The sequence below is a fragment of the Mirounga angustirostris genome, unplaced genomic scaffold (assembly GCF_029215605.1).
Source record: "Mirounga angustirostris isolate CCGP_5_RB_7025 unplaced genomic scaffold, mMirAng1.0.hap1 SCAF_11, whole genome shotgun sequence".
In the NCBI taxonomy this organism is placed as follows: Eukaryota; Metazoa; Chordata; class Mammalia; order Carnivora; family Phocidae; genus Mirounga; species Mirounga angustirostris.
Window position 1 is genome coordinate 108,150,687 of NW_026991719.1, and position 21,194 is coordinate 108,171,880.

The 21,194-nt window shown below is 39.9% G+C and overlaps 1 long non-coding RNA gene across 2 annotated transcripts in view; it reads right to left on the reverse strand.

Moving 5' to 3' along the window:
* The window catches only part of LOC123839239 (uncharacterized), a 167,911-nt gene extending 148,521 nt beyond the window's left edge, over positions 1-19,390 (reverse strand). Inside the window, exon 1 of one of the 2 annotated variants that reach the window (XR_010406261.1) lies at positions 18,884-19,390. This is a non-coding gene — a long non-coding RNA (uncharacterized LOC123839239). The remainder of the gene's footprint in view (positions 1-18,883) is intronic. The other variant, XR_008506729.2, reaches the window with a different exon arrangement.
* Positions 19,391-21,194: the final 1,804 nt, after the last annotated feature.

Genomic DNA, 21,194 nt, shown 5'->3' on the forward strand with positions numbered 1-21,194 from the left:
CATGTATTTGGGATCAACCCCTCATCAGATAGATCACTTACAAATATCTTCTTCCCATTTATTAGGTTGCCTTTTCATTCTTTTTAAAAAGATTTTAATTATTTATCTGTCAGAGAGAGAGAGCACAAGCAGGAGACAGAGGGAGAAGCAGGCTCCCTGCTGAGCAAGGAGCCCAATGTGGGACTCAATCTCAGGACCATGGGATCATGACCTGAGCCGAAGGAAGACGCTTAACTGACTGAGCCACCCAGGCGTCCCTTGTTAGCCTGCCTTTTCATTTTGTTGATGGTTTCGTTCACCACACCAAAACTTTTTAGTTTGATGTAGTCCCAATTGTTTTTCTTTGGTTTCCCTTGCTTGAGACAGATCTAGAAAAATATTGCTAAAGCGGATGTCCAAGAGATTACTGCTTATGTTTTCTTTTAATTGTTTTATTGTTTCAGGCCTTACATTACGTCTTTAATCCTTTTTGAGTTTATTTTTGTGTATGGCATAAGAAAGTGGTGCAGTTTCATTCTTTTGCATGTAGCCGTCCAGTTTTCCCAACACCATTTATTGAAGTGACAGTCTTTTATCCATTATATATTCTTGCTTGCTTTGTTGTAGATTGACCATATGAGCATGGGCTTATTTCTGGGTTCTCTATTCTGTTCCATTGATCTATGTGTCTATTTTTCTGCCAGTAGCATACTATTTCCATTACTATAGGTTTGTAGTATAATTTGAAATCTGGGGTTGTGATACTTCCAGCTTTGTTCTTCATCAAAAATAACTTTGGCTTTTCAGGGTCTTTTGTGGCTCCATACAAATTTTAGGATTATTTGTTCTAGTTCTGTGATAAATACTATTTGGTATTTTGATAGAACTGCATTGAATCTGTAGATTACTGTGAGTAGTATGGACATTTTAACAATATTGATTCTTCAATCCATGAACATGGTATATGTTTCCATTTATTTTTGTCATCTTCAATTTCATCATTGTCTTATAGTTTTCAGAATACAGGTCTTTTAATTCTTAGATTAAATTAATTTTAGGTCTTTTATTATTTTTTATGCAATTGTAAATGCAACTGTTTTCTTAATTTCTCTGCTATCTTATTATTTGTGTAGAAACACAACAGATTTCTGTATATTAATTTTGTATCCTGCAATTTTACTGAATTCATTTATTAGCTCAAATAGTTTTTTGGTAGAGTCTTATAAGGTTTTCTATGTATAGTATCATGTCATCTGCAAATCATGACAATTTTACTTCTTCCTTACCAATCTGGTTGCCTTTTATTTTTTTCCTGTCTAATTGCTGCAGCTAGAACTTCTAGTATTGTTGAATAAACACCCTCATCTTGTTCCTCATCTTAGAAGAAATTCTTTCACCTTTTCACCACAGAGTATGATGTTAGCTGTGAACTTACTGTATGCCTCATTTATTATGTTGAAATATATTCCTTCTAAATCCACTTTGTTGAGTTTTTATTGTGAACAGATGTTGGATTTTGTTAAATGCTTTTTCTTCACTTGAGATGATCATATAACTTTTATCCTTTATTTTGTGAATGTGGTGCATATTTTTTGATTTGCAGGTATTGAACCATCACTGCATCCCACTTGATCATGGTGAATGATCCTTTTAATGTATTGTTGAATTCAGCTGGCAAATATTTTGTTAAACATTTTTACATCTATGTTCATCAGGGATATTGGCCTATGATGTTCTTTTTTTGTAGTGTTTCTTTATCTGGTTTTCTTATCAGGGTAATGTTGGTCTCACAGAATGAATTTGGAACAATTCATTTCTATTTTTTGGAATAGTTTTGTTAACTTTTCTTTAAAGTTTTGGTAGCATTCACTTGTGAAGCCATCTGGCTCTGTTTGTTGGGAGTTTTTAAATTACTGATTCAAGGGGAGCCTGGGTGGCTCAGATGGTTGAGCATCTGCCTTCGGCTTGGGTCGTGATCTCCATGTCCTGGGATCAAGCCCATGTTGGGCTCCCAGCTTAGCAGGGGTTCTGCTTCTCCCTCTCCCTCTGCCTCTTCCACTGCTTGTGCACTCTGTCTCTCTCTCTCAAATGAATATATAAAATCTTTTAAAAAAATTACTGATTCAATTTTGTTACTAGTAATTGGTCTGTTCAGATTTTCTGTACCTTTCTGACTCAGTCTTGGAAGAGTATATGTTTCTAGGAATCCATCCATTTTTTTCAGGTTGTCCAGTTTGTTGGCATATAATTTTTCATAGTAGTCTCTGTAATCCTTTGTATTTCTGTGCAGTTCATTTTAATTTCTACTCTTTCATTTCTGATTTTATTTATTCAAGTCCTCTCATTTACTTGAGGAGTCTGGCTAAAGGTTTTTCAATTTCATTTATCCTTTCAAAGAACAACTTCTAAAGTTTTTTAGTCTCCATTTCATTTATTTCCACTCTGGTCTTTATTATTTTTTTCCTTCCTACTAATTTTGGGTTTTATGTGTTCTTTCTCTAGTTCCTTTAGGTGTAAGTTTAGATTGTTTATTTCAGATTTTTCTTGTTTTTGAAGGTAGGACTATATTATATAAACTTCCCTCTTAGAACTAAATGCTTTGCTGCATCCCCAAGATTTTTAACCATTGTGTTTCCATTTTCATTTGTCTCTGGGCATTTTGTGAGTTCCTCTTTGATTTCTTCATTGACCCCTTTGGTTGTTTAGCACCATGCTGTTTAGCCTCCACAGGTTTTTTTTTCCAGGTTTTTTTTTTTTTCTTATAATTGATTTCTAGGTTCATGTCATTGCGGATGGAAAAGATGCTTGATATTATTTCAATCTTCTTAAACTTAATGAGAGTTGTTTTGTGGCCTAACATGTGATCTATCCTGGAAAATGGTCTGTGTGCACTTGAAAAGTGTGTGTTCTGCTGTTTGGGGATGGAATGTTCTGTATTTATCTGTTAGGTCCATGTGGTTTAATGTGTCATCCAAAGCCACTCTTTCCCTATTGATTTTCCATCTAGATGATCTCTCCATTGATGTAACTGGGGTGCTAAAGTCCCATTCTATTATTGTATCACTGCCAATTTCTCCCTTTATGTCTGTTAAGATTTGCTTTATATATTTAGGTGCTCCTATGTTGGGTGCATAGGTATTTATAATTATCTCCTCTGGGAGAACTGATCCCTGTATCAATATGTAATGCCCTTGTCTCTTGTTACAGTCTTCGTTTTAAAGTCCTTTTGCATAATATAAGTAAGTATTGCTACCCCAGCTTTTTTTCCGCTTCCATTTTCATGGAATATCTTCCATCTTTTCACTTTCAATCTGTATGTCTTTAGGTCTGGAGTGTCTTGTAGGCAGTATATTAGATGGGTCTTGTTTTTTTTTAATCTATGCCATCACTCTATGTCTTTTGATTGGAGCATGTAAGCCATTTACATTTAAAGTAATTGATAGGTATGTACTTATTGACATTTTAATTGTTTTCTTCATTGTTTTTGTAGTTCTTCTCTATTCCTTTCTGCTCTGGCTCTCTTCCCTCATGATTGATGACTTTTAGTGTTACGTTTGGATTACTTTCTCTTTATTTTTTGTGTTTACAGGTTTTTGGTTTGTGGTTATCATGAAGTTCATATATAACATACTATGTATATAGTGGTCTATATTACATTGACGTTCATTTAAATTTGAACACATTCTAAAAGCACTACCTTTTTATTCCCTCCTTCATGTTTTATGTATATGATAACTGTATTTTACATCTTTTTATTCTGTGACTGCCTTAACTAATTTTAAGATATAATTGATTTGGGGCACCTGGTGGCTCAGTTGGCTAAGCATCTGACTCTTGATTTCTGCTCAGGTCATGATCTCATAGTCATGGGATCAAGCCCTGATTCAGGCTCCCCGCTCATCAGGGAGTCTGCTTGAGATTCTCTCTCCTCTCCCTCTACCTCTCCCCCACTCACACTCACTCTCTAAAATAAATCTTTAAAAAAGATATAATTGATTTTACTACTTTTTAAATCTTTCATATCAATTTATAAATGATTGATGTACTTACTACTTTTACTACATATTTGCTTGTACCAGGGAAATTTTTTCCTTCCAAAATTTTCTTCTCATTATGGCCTTTATTTTTATGCTTAAAGTTCCTTTAACATTTCCTATAAAGCCAGTTTAGTGGCTGATGAACATCTTTAACTTTTGTTTGTCTGGAATACTCTATCTCTCCTTCAATCCTGAATGATCTCCTTGCAGGGTAGGATATCCTTGGTTGTAGATTTTTTCCTTTCAGCACTTTGAATAGGTAATGCCACTCCCTTCTAGTCTGCAAAATTCCTGCTGAAAAATAATCTGATGGCCTTATGGCCGGGGGGGGGGGGGGGGTGTTCCCCTTGTATGTAATTAGTTGCATTTCTCTTGCTGCTTTTCAGATTCTCTAACTTTGGACATTTTACTTGTTATGTGTCTTGGTGTGGACCTCCATGGATTCCACTTATTTGGGGCTCTGTGCTTTCTAGACCTGGCTATCTGTTTCTTTTAGTTAAGGTTATTTTCAGCTATTACTTATTCAAATAAGTCTTCTACCACTTTCTCTCTCTTCTCCTTCTGGGACCCCATATAATGCTAATGTTAGTATACTTGATGTTGTCCCAAAGGCCCTTTAACTTAGCCTATCCTCATATCTTTTACTTTTTAATTCTTCTTTACTGGTAAAGCTTGGGTGTTTTCCATCACTCACTCTTCCAGACTGCTGTTTTGCATCCTCTAAGCTGGTGTTGATTTCCTCTAGTGTATCTTTTATTTCAGTTATTTTATTCTTCAACTCTCATTGGTTCTTTTTGTATCTCTTTGTTGAAGTTCTCACTGAGTTCATCCATTCTTGTCCTTTCTGGTGAGCATCTTTGTGACCATTACTTTGAACTCTTTGTCAGGTAGATCGCTTATCTCTGTTTCATTTAGTTCTTTTTCTGAAGTTTTTTCTTGTCCTTTTGTTTGGAGCATATTCTTGTCTCATTTTGTTTCACCTTCTGTGTTTCTATAAACAAACCAACTACCTCTCCAGTCTTGAAGGAATGGCCTTATGTAGTAATGTCCATGTATACTGCATGTGCCTGGCAAGTAAGTTGTCTGGCTGAAGCTGTGGCAGGTGTGGGTGGGGGGTCCTGGGGCACTCAGCACCAGGGCCGCCCTGGTGGGATAGCTGGAGCTGGTGAGGGCACAGGCTCGGAGTCCCAGGGTACTATGTTACAGGAACACCCTGACAGGACAGCTGGAGCTGGGTGCATTTTGGTTTAAACCGAAAGCAAAAGTGCAACACTGTGAGCAGTTTCCCCAAATTGGATTTGATTCAAGGCAGCCATGTTTGCTGATGCCTTTGTCTCTAGGTGGCATTTTTTTCAGACTGGATGGGCGGGAGAAGAGGACCTGGGGGCAGGGCTGGTTGGCTCTTCTGGAGCCATACTGCCATCACGAGGATGTAGTTCTACAAAAGCTCAGTGTGAATTCCTGTTGAGATCTAGCAGTTAAGAAAAGTCTGGCAAATTCAAAGGCTGAATTGATCGTGACCAACCTGGGTATCCTTTACTTGAACTCTGAGGCTTTCCAGAAGTTCTGGAAAAAGGAAGAACCCTGGTAGAAAAGCTGCTGAGTGAGGGGCAAAGACTGTAGCAGAACCTTAGTTTCCTCCCCCTGTGGGCAGGACTAAAGGAAACCACTCAGAGGGTTTGTCTGTGGGCCTTTGTCTCCTGGCCCTGCCCCCTAGAAAATGAGGCAGTTGGGCTGGCACAAGGTGTCCCTGTACTCTGGGGCCTGGGCCCTCTCTGTATCAACACAGTCAGAGTTGGGATGGGGGGATAGGAATCTCATTCCATGTGACATCTAACAGCAGCCAGTCTGCAACCTGGAGTTCTCCGGACACGCACAAGTCTAGTGCTCCCATTGCCTGAAGCAAGGACAGCTCGAGAAGGAGTGCATGCCCCTCGGCCATGCCAAGCCAATAAACTCCAAGACATCAGTAGGAGTGAATTGATTACCCTCCAATTCAGGTTAGTGTCAGTACACAACCAGACCCAAACCAAGATTGGAGAAGAAGGCCTGGAGGTATTTTCTGAACCCAGGAGGTAATAGCTTTTCAGCTTTTTCCTAGGGCTCAGTGTGAGGGCCTACCCACTTACAGGGACCTAATCTCATTGCTCACAGAGGGAGGAAATGGTTCCTTTCACAGGTGGTTTCCCCTAAGGAGGATGAGGCCCTTCAGGTCCACAAGTATTATTCTGTCTGCTTCTTAGCCTTTTACTGATGAAGATTCCTTATAGACTTGACAAGATATCCTCCTCTGGGGAGTTGAGCACATCCAGACCCCTGAACCCTTGCTTCTTTTAGTGCCACTCACTCTTCTGTAGCTGAGATGATCTCAATATACAACCCTGAGAGAAAGGCTGAGCAATCCATAGAAACAAGCTTTGGTATTTTGATCTTCTTTCTTCCACTCTGTTTTCCAAATCTATTTCATTCGAATGCTTGCATGTCTCCTATGGGAATGTGTCTGTGTGATCACTTTTTGAAAGGCAGTCTCTGGACAAAGGGTATGCTCATGTGAAAAGTTAACTGGGGCACAGTAATAATCCTCCAACAAGTTAAACCAACCGACACTGCTTCCCACACAAAGGAGCTTGTCTGTTTCTACAAATGATCACATAAACCGGGCAATACTGATGGCTTCATTTTCAGCAATTTGCTCAGGATATATTGGTGGCTAGAGGGGGAGGAGGCATTTGAGAACTTCTTAAATTCTAAATTTACTTGGGTATTGGTGATTTGAGAATCTATGCCAGTAGACTTCAGTTTCAGGCATTTTTCCCCCCTGGGCAGCGCATGCTCCATTCTTTTCCCCTTTCTGGCTAGATTATTTTCCTTTGCATTTTAATTTTATAACAGCTGATGATCTGTGAGATTATTTCCCCCGGAGCTCTAATACTGCTGCCAAATGGATTGTGCTGGAATTCTATTTCCCAGACTGCCTGCCTCATGTACAAGGGGCAGGAAGAGGAGGCAAATGATCATAAGCCAGGCATTTAGTTGTGAGTCACTTTCTCTAATCCCGCCCACACTGGGTGGACACCAAAGCTCCTCCCCACAACTTCCTGGTAGCTGTCTGTACAGTCGTGGTGCCTCACTAGCCGGGTCTTATATCACACCTTTGTCCACATATCCTGGAAGGCCTCAGAAATGAAGGCAAGGATGCAATGCTTGGAGCCGGGGGATGCTCATTGTCCCCGCAGGTCCAACATCCTTCAACTTGTGGGTCTTCCTGGGAGGAAATACCCGTGACGTGGGAATTCACCAAACAATTTCCGCATGGTGGCAGTAGTGCTCCAGAAACGTCTACCAGCCCCGCCCCCAATCCCCCCAGGCCCTCTTCTCCCTCCCTTCCAGTCTGAAAAAAACGCTAACAAAAGACAAAGGTACCAGGAAGCAGACCTGCCTTATATATTGCCCAGTTTGAGGATACCTGCTCACACTAGTGCGATTAGCTTTCAATTTCCATCTACGATCAAAGTGAAGCCTAAACCACTCATTATCTTCAGATATCTTCTTTTGTCAGGCATTACCTTTTCACCACATCTTGGCTTCACAGTTCAAATCTTCTTCACTCAATGTTAGTTCTCTAGCATTTTCCCAACTATCCAGTTGTCTTCCAGGGACAAGTCTCAGGGAATCAGGACTAAATGGAAGAAAATGCTAGAGTTCCATGCCTAGAGGAGACCTTCTCTAGTCACTTGTTCTTCAGGCCTTTATTTGGTTTCTTTGCTTCCCAGGGAATCTTAGGACACACTAGTCCTTCTATGTTTATTGGAAGGCTATTGTTTGCCTCAGATCCAAAGATTCTTTTCTGAAGGCCTATGTAACTCTTAATTGATTTGTGACACACCCTACATGGGGTACCAAATGTACCATTACATTTTTTAATGAAAAAAAATGTGTGTATTGATGATTTTTCCCATGTTTCCATCACTTCTACAGCAGGAGTTAATTTTTTTTTTTAAGATTTTATTTATTTATTGAGACAGAGAGGGAGAGTACGTGAGTTCAGCAGAGAGAGGGGCAGAGGGAGAGGGAGAAAAGAATCTCAAGCAGACTCTGCGCTGAGCACAGAGCCTGACACAAGACTCAATCTCACGACTGTGAGATCATGACCTGAGCCGAAATCAAGAATCAGATGCTTAACTGACTGGGCCACCCAAGCACCCCAAGCAGAAGCTAACTCCTGCTTCTCCACCTTAGAATACATAGAAGATTATTCTTTTTCTAGTGAATCTTGGGAACATATTAGACTTTAAGATTTCAACTGCAATCATGTCTATATTTTGAATTTTCATGTTGTTTTCAATGTCTGCTATTCAAGTGGAATTACTACATTTTATATACATTTTTAGTATTTTTCATACATATTTGTTTAGTAATGTGTTTTTACACACATTGGCATATTTTTTAATTTAATAATTTATTGTGTCAACAAAAATGTATTCATTTGGTGGATATGTTTGTGTGTCTATGTGTGAACTTTTAAAAATATGTGTTGGATCATACTGAATCTAATTTTGTCCTAGATCTTTAACATATTCATTATTTTACATTAATCCATATCCTTATATAATTTCCAATTTTTAAATTTTTTACTATGAGAATGATTTCCCCGTATATACAAAGGAGATACAGGCCACTTTAAAATATTCAAAACTAAAGAGATTCTGAATAAGAAATCAATCATCATAATTCTACTTTTCATACATAATAACTAGAATTTTAAAAATTTCATGGCTCTTTTCCTTGCAAATATAACCTGAAGCTTTTATTCATAAGATTGGTTTCTATTTAATATGTATTTTTATATTATTTTTTGTTCACATATTGTATAAATAACATCTTGCCAAAATCTTTTCCTATTCTCAGGGTTTTGTCTTCCAGACATTAAACAAATAACTCCATTTGTTTCATTAACTTATCCTTGTTATTTAAGAAATATCCATGGGGTACCTGGCTGGCTCATTTGGTAGAGTGTGAAACTCTTGATCTCATGCCTGTGAGTTTGAGCCCATGATGGGTGTGAAGCCTACTTTAAAAATTAAAAAAAATAAATATCCATATACTTCATATATATGATGATGAAAACAGAGGTTATTCAAAATCCTATTTCACTCATGCATAATGACTATAATAAATTTGTTACATATTCTAGGAAAGTATACAAGCTATCTAAAATATCTCAAGTGTTTCACTCATCTTAATTATTTGTATCAATTTTATCTTCTTGGCAAAATTTACCTCATAATTTTCTGACCACCTCCAATGTGTTCTGGTTTTGCCTATGTCTGGTGCTTAACCATCATTCTGATACTCCTTTCCTCAACATTCTGAGGATTCCCTTCTCATATCTCCTCTATTGGATCTCCGGTTTCATAAAACCTGTATTTTCCTCTGTTTCTAAATCTTTTTTTCTTTGTTTAAGCACAAGCTATAGCAGCATTAAAAAAAAAAAAAAAAAAACCTACATGGGAAGTAAATCTTTAAGACCTTGCATATTTGAGAATATCATTACCCTTACATTTCAGTGGAAAGTTTCTCTGTGTATAAAATTCTAAGTTGGAAATAATGTGTTTTCAGAATTTTGAAGGCAACACTACATTCTAGATTCCAGGGTTGATGTTCAGAATTTCAAAGTCATTCTGATTACTTCATGTTTATATGTAAGTTACATGATCTTCCCTCTGTTATCAGGGTTCTGAAATCTCCCAATACGTCCTCCTCTTTTCACCCACGGTGCTGGCAACCTGATGGCCCCTTTCAATGTGGGATATCATATTCCACATTCCTGTGAAATTTCTGGGAACTCCTATTACTGAGATAATCAATGACATTTACAGATACACTCTAATTTTCTTAGGTTTTTTTTCTTTCTCATTTTTGGTATTACAAGTAAAGTCTTTTTCCAACCTCCTTGTTGAGTTTTGCATTTCTGTTATGTCATTTTTACCTGTAGTGTTCCTTTTCATTGTAACTTTATCTTTTTAATTGTATCCTTTTCTTCTATCACAGTTGCAGTATTACCTCTGGCCTGTTTGACCATACTGATAATAATGAATTTTTAAAGTTCTCTTCGTCCTTTAAGTTGGTCTTCTCCAAGATAGTTCTTCTATGTTTTGGTCCGCATCTTTTTTGTTATGGCTCCTTTTAGATTCCTGAGAGTCCTCAGTTTTCTACTCAATCCTAGACTGATTTAAATGCTGTTTGAAAACTCTGAGTCATTATATAGTGCTTCTGGACTTCACTGTAGAGCGATCTGGCTTGGAAGTTTAATTCCTCAGAGAAGGCTTTGACCATCCTTCCCTCTGGAGGGGAAAAGCTTTGTTGCTCGTGTTCTAGAAACCAATTGGAGAAGAGGACGTGTTTATTAGCATCTAGCATGCACATCTTCACTTACTTGTCCTGTTTCCAGTAAGGTGACCCAGCCTGCCACTGTGTGTGCTGATCCTCAGTCCAGAGAATCCTTATTTTAGCCTTTTGAGAGAATAACCACCTGTATTTTCTTTAGGTAGGGAGGCACTCTGATCTTCTCATTATATGATAATCTCATTATATGTCACAATTGCCTTCTCTCCTTCTTACTCGTCCTCTTCATCTTCTTTCTTTTCCTCCTCCTCCTTCTTTGGGAGAGCTTGGCAGGCCTTTGCCTGAGATTTGAGAAACCAGATGCAAGCAACTGCCTTTGCTGCCTCTGGGCTCAGAGAATTCCTTCTAGCCTTCCTTGTATGTTTTTGCCCCCTATGTGTATGCCTCTGATCCCCTAGCAGCAGTTTGGGGTCTTCTTGGCTTGGCAGGGTGGCGTCCAACGCTTCTCCATTTGTCCTCCTTGCTCAAGCAATAGGTTCTGGAACCTTGTATCTGAGATCCCCCAGCAAGCACATCTGCCTCAAACTAGACTGTTCTACACACTACGCTGCTGCTCGCACAGGGAGCTCAGGTTCTAAGGCTCCAGGACACTGTGAACAGGCTTGCATCACCCTCTGAAGGGCAGGGACAGGAGACAAACGTCAACAAAGCCTGCACTGAGACCCCAGGCCCTTCTTCTGAGCTCACTTGCACTCGGAAGAAAGCAAAGCCCTGCCCCCACGACTTCCGGTGCCGGGGCTTCCTGGCCGGAAGCGGCTGGTTCAGACTTGCCTCCCCACGGACCAGCTCCTACTCCTGGACCTCACCTTTGTCGTACGGTTATCAGGCCTTTGGCCAGAGCGCCTGGAATAACTCAGAGAAACTAGAGAGGCCCAATTCGGGGCCAGGGCCTGCTTAGCCTCTCCGCTGAACGTACCTCTCTAAACCGAAAGTCCTCACGGAAACAGCCATAATGGCGGAGGTTGTTTTAAAATGATTTCCTCAGGATGGCAGTAGTGCACCAGCTTTGCCAGCAAATGGGCGGCCTCCTTCTCCTCAGGTCCTCTTCACCCGCCCATCCTGTCCGAAAAAACGCTACTAAGCGGCAAAGGCGCCCGAAAATACGGTTACCTAGTATCTTGCCCAGTTTAAGAAAACCCGCTCGCAATGAGGCACTTTTGCTTTGGTTTTCATCTGAAATAAAACTGGGGCCTAGGGCGCCTGGGTGGCTCAGTTGGTTAAGCGACTGCCTTCGGCTCAGGTCATGATCCTGGAGTCCCGGGATCGAGTCCCGCATCGGGCTCCCTGCTCGGCGGGGAGCCTGCTTCTGCCTCTGACCCTCCCCCCTCTCATGTGCTCTCTCTCTCAAATAAATAAATAAATAATCTTAAAAAAAAAAAAAAAAAACTGCGGCCTAAAACTAACCACTCTTTATCAGGCCTCTTCTCTTTTCAAGAATTCAGTTTCCACTAGGCCTTGTCTTCATAGTTTTGTTCTCGTTCACTCAGCATTACATCTACAGCATTTTTCCCTTTGTCAACTTGTCTAGTTCTGGGGCAATTTTCAAGGATCCAGGCCTAAACAGAAAAAGAAAATGCTGGAAATTCAACCAGGAGGGCATCTCTAGGTATCAATCCATGTTTCCTTGCCTGGCTCATCTCTACTGCTCTTAAGGAATTCTACATTTTCTGGGTAAAGATGTAGGCATGTGTTGAATACTGGGCAGCCATTTGCTGGGGCCTTAAGAGGGGTGACCCACATCGCCTTCATCACTATCTGCCATCCACTGCCCCACATGGCAGGATATATATATTCCAATCAGAGGTTACTCAGAATTTTGTCTCAGGCTCCCATTTACCATTTGGATCACAAGCACTTGCCCATGTCACTAAATGGACTTCAGTTTCTCTCCTCTGACTTTATTGAGGGTGTATGTGTGTTACCATTTATCTCCTAGAGATCAGTCTGAAACCATTTTCATCAGTGACTAAGACATGCTTGCCAAGGATTCAAAAATAATCATGTGTTGATCAAGATTAAAGCACTGCCATAAAACTTACTATGACCACTGATAACCTTTTGGATGATGTCTTTCCACTCCTTGCAATACAGAGTTCTACATTTACATTCATAAACAATAAATTTATATTAAAATTGGATGTTAGTACATCATAGTTTGCATAAGAAATTTTTCCTCCTGATTCCTGGCATTTTGAGAATATGATATAAAATTTGCAAGTCTTAGTTTAGTAAATAAATTACAAAAAATGCTTTTTATTGTCCCATTTACTTAATAGACACACACACGTTTCTCCTTGATTATAATTTGACTCAGATTGGGTGTAGTTTTGCACAAAATCTTCTGCATAACCTAATATAAATTTCACGGTCCATATCAATATATATTCCCCAATTTGAAAATTCTTTACATTTTATTCTAGAAAGAGGTCTCCCAAGAAATTAAGAGTGACACCTGCTGTTGGCAACCTGTTAACATTTTGAGAAATTATAAAGCCAAAATCAATGCCACCAATCAAAACTAGAAGAAGGGTGGCTCAGTCGTTAAGCGTCTGCCTTAGGCTCGGGTCATGGTCCCAGGGTCCTGGGATCGAGCCCTGTATCAGGCTCCCTGCTCAGCGGGAAGCCTGCTTCTCCCTCTCCCACTCCCCCTGCTTGTGTTCCCTCTCTCGCTGTGTCTCTCTCTCTCACATAAATAAAATCTTTAAAAAAAAAAACTAGAAGAAACAACTTCTAAACTGTTTTTGCCATATATTCTCACATCCTTCCTGTGCTCATGTATTTTTTAACCTAAAATCTCAGTTCCTTTGTATCTCAAGTGTTCAAACATACTTTCTTCACCAATTATAGAGTTCTGTGCAAATATCATTAAATATTCCTTGGGATACTTCCAATTTCTTTCTTTTGTTTTTTAAAAGATTTTATTTATTTATTTGACAGAGGGAGAGAGACAGCGAGAGAGGGAACACAAGCAGGGGGAGTGGGAGAGGGAGAAGCAAGCTTCCCGCGGAGCAGGGAGCCCGGTGTAGGGCTCGATCCCAGGACCCCGGGATCATGACCTAAGCAGAAGGCAGACGCTTAACGACTGAGCCACCCAGGTGCCCCGGAATACTTCCAATTTCTAATGTTGCTCTCATCTTTTTGCATTTCTTAGAATTAAGCATTCCTGCTTCCAAAATTCCCAGATACATTAGCCATGTATAAAGTGCAGTAAAATCACAAGTAATATCACTCAAGCAGACAAGGGTTTTCAAAACAGGGTGTCCTGAATCCTCTTTTTTTCTCTGAGCAATTAGAGATATAAACACATTAGGTCAAATGGCCAACAAATCAGGTTTACATCAGTAACTTCTTCTGTATATATTTGTTCTGGATTGGTTCTCAAATTACAGATATATTATTGGCTTCTTTTTTTTTAATTTTTTTTTAATTTTTATTTTTTTTTTTGTTTTATTATTGGCTTCTTGAAAAATATCTTAGAATATACAGTCTGTCAAGAACAAATGGAAACACTTTATTCCAGATCCCTCTTTCACAAGGGAACCACTATCAATAAGCAGCTTGATGAGTATGTTGGTTTAAATGTTATAAGTGATATACAATTATTCATGAGAGCTAAACAGATTTAGTCTACAGCTCATCATTATATCCCCATATTCCCCAGCACAATGCAATACACGCACACGCACATACGCACACACAAACTCTAAATGTTTCTATGTCTTCAAATCCAGCCTCTTCACACTGTACGTGGAGTTTGGTGGCATGAAATTTTGACCCAACACTGGACAGTGGGTACTTGCCAACGGCGTTTACTATTTATGAACAACCTGATGATGTTTTATGGTTAAATCACATAGTATTCCTTCATTGTTGATCAAATTATAAGAATAACTTACATCTGGAAAAGAATCAGTAAATTGAGCAAATAGAAAACAAATGATATCTAACTCACAAGAACTCAATAAATGTCACTGATATTGGATCTATTGCATTCTGCTCTTTTATGTTATATTTATTACATAACTGGCTATGTGTGGGCACATGTGTGCAGACTGTCAGGATTTGCTGGTATTTGGACTTCCTGATACATATGGAATATTCTTGCAGTTTAAGTTGCTTCCTTCTATTAATGTTTTCTCAGGTCTTCTATCACATAAGCCTCTTCATATGACATCAAATATGCTTTAGAGGGGCACCTGGGTTGCTCAGTCGGTTAAGCAGCTGCCTTTGGCTCAGGTCATGGTCCCAGGGTCCTGGGATCCAGCCCCACGTTGGCCCTCGGTCCCAGGGTCCTGGGATCCAGCCCCACGTTGGCCCTCCTGCTCAGCGGGGAGTCTGCTTCTCCTTCCCCCTCTGCTCTTCCCCCAAGCTTGTGTGCATACACTCAACCTCTCTCTTTCTCTCAAATAAATAAATCTTAAAAAAAATATGCTTCAGAAATTTGTATTTTCTGTTAAGCAGAATTTGGAAATACCATTCTGTTTGCATAACAATTAAGTCTGAGGCCTTTAAATCTTGCATGGACATAGACCTGTGCACATTTTTAAAAGAAATATAGATCTTTTGATAGCCTCTTTTCTTAACTGTATATTGGTATAATGTTGGTTTCTTGATTTTTAAAAAAAAAATTTCAAATACCAGCTTTTCCCACTTTCAACATTTGGAGATTTTAGACAAGTATAAAATTAAAACTTGAAGGCAAGCCATTGGAAACATCACTCTAGAAATTTAGTCACTGTTAGCTGTCTGTACTTTCCCCTTTCCAGATACTTCGCTTATGCCTATTCACTTTTTTTAATCCTTATGTGTTTATATTTTCAACTTGAATTAATCATGTAGGTAATAAGCTGAGAAAGACAGGCTTTATTTTTCCGTTTCATTTGTATTAGACACCTAGGATGGTTTGATCCCAAAGTTCCAACACTTTGCTTTTTCTTCCTGGAATCAAGGTTATGGACATCTCTCCTGATAAAGACTCAGAGAACGGGTTTCAATCTTTCCAAGGGCTTACAAAGACTGCCCGTTGTAGCTGAACCCAGAAAACGGACCCTTTGCCCCTCCCTGCTATCCACTCTTGCAAAGGAAACCTCAACAATCCTCCTTGGCCCCAGCTCTCTGCTTTCCTGTGGGAATGTGGCTATGTGATCACTTTTGAGAGTCAAAGTCTCTGGACAAAGGATATTCCCATGTGAAAGATTAACTGATGTCAACCAACTGACCTCCAAAGAGTTGAGCCAATTGACAATGCTTCTGACCTGGTAGGAGCCTGTCCAATTCTACAAATCATTACACAAACTGGGTGATAATGGCTTCATTTTCAGTGGCTTGCTTAGGGTTATGATGAAGAATGAAGGGCATTATGGGAGACTATGTCGAACTACAATTTAATGTGGTACTGGTGAGTTTGAAAATCTCTGCTAAGAGACTTCTGTGTTGCATGCCCTTTTTAAAAAAAAAAAGATTTTATTTATTTGACAGAGAGAGACACAGCGAGAGAAGGAACACAAGCAGGGGCAGTGGGAGAGGGAGAAGCAGATCCCCGCAGAGCAGGGAGCCCGAAGTGGAGCTCAATCCCAGGAACCTGGGATCATGACCCGAGCCAAAGGCAGACGCTTAACGACTGAGCCACCCAGGTGCCCCGTGTTACACGCCCTTTATTGTCACACGCCCTTTATTGTCTGGGACGTACCTGCTATTTTCTTTGCCACTTTTCCTACTGGGTGGTTTTTTTTTTTTTTTTTTAATTTTTCATGTTGAAATAGCTTTTGATCTGAAATGAGTGTCAAGAGCTGAGCGGTAGTTAGGCTTGGCAATAGTTACAATCTCCTGTTACTGGTCATGGTACCATGCTTGAATTCCTGGACTCAGAAAGGTGCTATTGCTTTAGGCTTCCATCCCCTGGCCAAATAGTCTCTCTTCATGTAAACCGAAATATGTAAACACAAAATTCTTGAGTTTGAGGAATTCCAGGGCTAGGGCTACCTCACCTGTCACCCACAATTCTAACTTCAGATACGGAGCACTGTCTTCACCCATCTAGCTTCCCCTAGCCTATGGGCAAGCCAAACTATTAACTCCAAACAGGCAGCTTAGTCATCTAATGCAGGATTTCTCAGCTATCTGCTTAGCTGAAGCAGAGTAATGAGGTCAGAGGGCACCTTACACCTTCATAGGGTACCTGACCATTGAGGCATGTTTTCGCAAATATCTCCAAATCCCCCTTGGCCAAGAACAGCCTCAAGGACAACTAGACCCAGCTGCTTCAGATTTGAAGAGAAGGAGGCCCAGCTCAAGGCCAGAGTCCACTCAACCTCTTAAAAGGCCAAACCTTTCTCAACTGCCAGGCCTCACAGTTCTAACACCACTGGGTTTTGTCAAACCACTTCCTCTTGGTGGCAGTATTGCTCTGGAAAAGCCAATTAACCCAGCTCCCTGGGCCCTCCACTCCCGCCCATTCAATATGAAAAAAAAGCCACCAAGAGACAAAGAAAGGAATCAGGAAACAAAGTTGTCTAGCCATTTGCCCAGTTTGGGGGAAATCTACTGGCCAGATGAGCTTTAGCTTCTAGTTTCCCTCAAAAATCAGAGGCCTAAACCACCTACACTCATCAACCAAGTTTTCAAGAATTCCATTTCCATTCTACCAAAGCTTTGTAGGTCTGCTCTTCACTGAGCTTTGATCTCCAACATTTTCCCATGTGACTTGCTTCAGTTGGTTAATTCTTAGGGATCCAGGGCTAAGAGAGTGAAGAAAATGATGGGAATAAGGGCATGGAGAAGAACAAATCTAGGAACCAGGCCACGTGGTTCTTGACTTATCTCACTGCCAGATTCCCTGGAATCCTCCATTTTCTCTGAAGGCACCAGGCCTTGCCTGTGGAGTGGGAGGGAGCCATCTGGCTGGAACCCTAAGAGTAGGGTCCAGAGCACTCTCAAGTCTGATTTTCATACAGTGTTCCACTTGGAGTGACAGATACACTGGAACATACAGAAATTCCAGTCAGAAGAGACATAATTTTGTCTCGTGTTTTCATCATTTAACAATGGAACACAACCATATTCCAATGCATGTGATTATGACTTTCAATGGCTTCCTATGATTTTTAAATTATTATATATGTACATGCCACTAATTGTTAGGGATCAGTTTTGTAGTGTTTTCTCAAACATAACTAAAACATGGTGCTTGCAAAGGATTCAGAAAATAACCACTGATAACCTTTCACACATTTACTTCTATTATTTCAACACACATACACAGTTCTGTGTTTATGCAATAAACTACAATAAATTTACATTTAAATTGGATTTATGTAGGCATCATGTTTTAGATTCAAAACTTTCACTTGATTCCTGGGTAGTCTGAAATTATCATCAAACATTTGGAAGACCTGGATTTTAGACGATACATACTTGCAAAGAACTACTTGATTGACTCATTATTTAAGAATATTAATTAGGTTCTCACTTAATCTGGTTTTATTCATACACAGGACATCAAATGTCTATAATGCGACCACTCAGGAATCTTATTTTGAGACTTGCCTTATCTACAGATACTAAATACTCATTTCCCAGAACACTAAGGTTTCTTTTTTTATACTTCTCAAAATTTACACCAAATTTTTAACCTTAAAATTTTCCTTAAAAACTGTAAAGAAAAATATAATTCAAAAATGAAGGTTGAAATTGGTTGTCTCTGAAATTCAGTCACCCAGATGTGCATCCTAAGAAAACTTTAAGGTGGTATATTCACACCCTTTACATTCAGCTATAATTTGTCAATAATGTCTTCTTTTATATAAATGTAAATATGTATATAAGTATGTTGACTGAGAATTTCACGTTGAAAAGCATACTTACTATAAAACGGACTATGGTTGTGAATATATTGCTTTTAAAAATGTTCGCTTATTTTACATATATATAAACACATTCATATATATGCATATATAAATAAATGTTACACACACAGGTATGCTTCTCTTTAAACATAACTGGACGCATACTGGGTACAGTTTTGCAGTCTTGCGCACTACCTTAAACCTCTTGCATACGTGCCTATCAGTATATATTTTTGAGTGCTTGAAAATGTTTTTGTTTTGCCCTAGAAGACCTATCTACTCCAAGAAATTACAAAAGTTATACTTGCTACTGGCAAAGCATTCAAATTTTGAGAAATTATAAAGCAGAAAACAAATGGTACCTCGATCAGAAGAAATAACCACTTAAAAAATATCCTTGCCATGCATTCTTATCTCTTCACTTTGCACATATATGTACTTTTAAAAAATAATGTTCAAATTCCCTTCTACTTTAAGCATTAAAACAAGTTTTCCTGCCGTGTATCTTGAATGCTTTTTAAAACATCATCAAATATTCTTTGGAATTTCGACGTTTTAAAATTTTGCCACCTATTTTTGCATTTCTAGAAACAATCATGCTTCTTTTTTACAATGTACCTGCTACAACAGCCAAGTATGAAGATGTGAAGCGAGGTCACAGGTAATGCCACCTCCAGCAGACAAGGACTTTTGAAATGTGGGTTCATCTTCAGTCCTCTTCACTTGGTTTTGGTTCCCATCAGTTTGTGCAAAGTCTGATCGTGTAGCAGAAGTGCTAACAGTACTTGGCTTGGCCAGGTAGTTTCGTTTGTCTCCAGACTCTCCCAGCTCCAATTTGGGTGCACCTGAGACCTCCAGCAAGCACACTGGGTCGTGCTATAAGCCACCAGGAACCGTCCTGTCCTCTGAGCTCAGGCTCTGCTACCAAAAACGGCCCAGGTCCCAGGGCACGGGAATGCCACGTGCTCAGGGGGGCTGGGAGACCCACAGGCCCAGTACTTTGTTACTGGTTTCCTCTGGTCCCGCCCACACAAGGCGAATACCAAGACCCCACCCCACGACTTCCTGTGCCCCGACTTCCTGGCGGATGCTAGCAGCCTTGCCTCCCCACCAGCCACCTCCTACACCTGGACCCCACCTTTATCCAGGGCTCCAGGTAGGCCTTTGGTGGAGGCACTGAGCTCAAGCTCCAGCCGGCCCCTCAGCCTCCCCACTGAATGGACCTTTCCAAAGTAAAAGTCATTTCAGAGAAGCAGCCTTGGGGCTTTTTCCAGAGATTTCCTCACGATGGCAGTGTTGTTCCGGAAATTCTATCTAAGACTGCCCACATGCCCTCTTCTCCCGCCCAACCGGTGTGAAAAAAATATGACCAAAGACAAAGGCAGCAGGAAATATGGCTTCCTTGCTTCTTGCCCAGTTTGAAGAAACCCGCTCACACTATTGTGGTTTTGCTTTTGATTTCCATCTGCAATCACACCGGGGCCTAAACCTACAGTCTCATCAGGCATCTTTTACGTTCAAGAACTCAATTTCCACTTACCTAGTCTTTGCCCTTCTACTTTTTCTTCACTCAGCACTATAGCTCCAGTGTTTTCTCTTGGGACCAAATTGTCTTGGGATAGCAGGGAGCAAACCTCAGGGATCCAGGCCTAAGGGGGAAAAAATGGTTGCACCTAAGGGCTTGGAGAAGAGCAAATCTAGGCACCAATACAAGTGGTTCTTGACCTGGCTCACTTCCCAAGTTCCCTAGGAGTGCTCCTCCATTCTCTGGCAAGGGCACTAGGCCTTGGTGTATTTAGGGAGAAGCAATCTCTTTGTCTGGAACCCTAAGAAAAGTATCTAGATGGCTCTCAAGACTGCATGCTACACCTGGAATGATACACCTACTCAAATATGTATACAGTCCAGTCAGAGGGAACATGATTTAGCTTCATGGTTTCATCATTCAACATTGGAACACAGGCAAGTTCCATGTTATTACATGGTCTTCAGTGGCTTCCCTATGATGTTATTGTGTATGTGCATGTTAGTGACTATCTCTTCGGGATCAGTTATATAGCATTTTCTCATAAGTAGCTAAGACATGGTGCTTGCAAAGGATTCAGAAAATAACCGCATGCGGATCAAGAGTAAAGTGCTATCATAAACATTTAGATTTTGTTTCAGTGCATACAGAAAAACTCAGTTTCCATATACTCGTGCATTCATTTCAGAAACAGATATACTTAGCTTCATACACAACAGTAAGTTTACATTAAAATGAGATGTATTTGTATGTCCTGGTTTGTATCATATTTTCATTACAATTTTTCAAGACCCGAGTTTTAGTAAATAAAACATTGGCAAAGAGTTTGTGGATTGCCACATTCAGTGAAAATATTAGGATTTCAATGACGAAATGTTCAGTTCATAAGACACTTATTTAACAACTTGAAACTTAATGCCTATGATGCCACCCCTCAGGTATCATGATTTGAAGATCTCCATTTTCTAATCCTTATTATGCTAATATATATGTATAATCCATATACATATATATATTTTAAAAGATTTTATTTACTTATTTAACAAAGAGAAAGAAGTCACAAGTAGGCAGAGTGGCAGGCAGAGGGAGAGGGAGAAGCAGGCTCCCTGCTGAGCAGAGAGCCTGATGCAGGGCTTGATCCCAGGGCCCTGGGATCATGACCTGAGCCGAAGCAGACCAGGTGCTTAACCGACTGAGCCACGCAGGTGCCCCATATACATATATATTCTTAAACAAATATTGAATCACAACTACACAAGTGTGCCTCTGAAAATATAGGACTGTTCTCCTTCTCAAAAATTTAACCTATATTTTTATTTAAAATTTCACCTTGGGGCACCTAGGTGGCTCAGTTGGTTGGGCGTCCAATTCTTGATTTTGGCTCAGGTCATGATCACAGGGTCA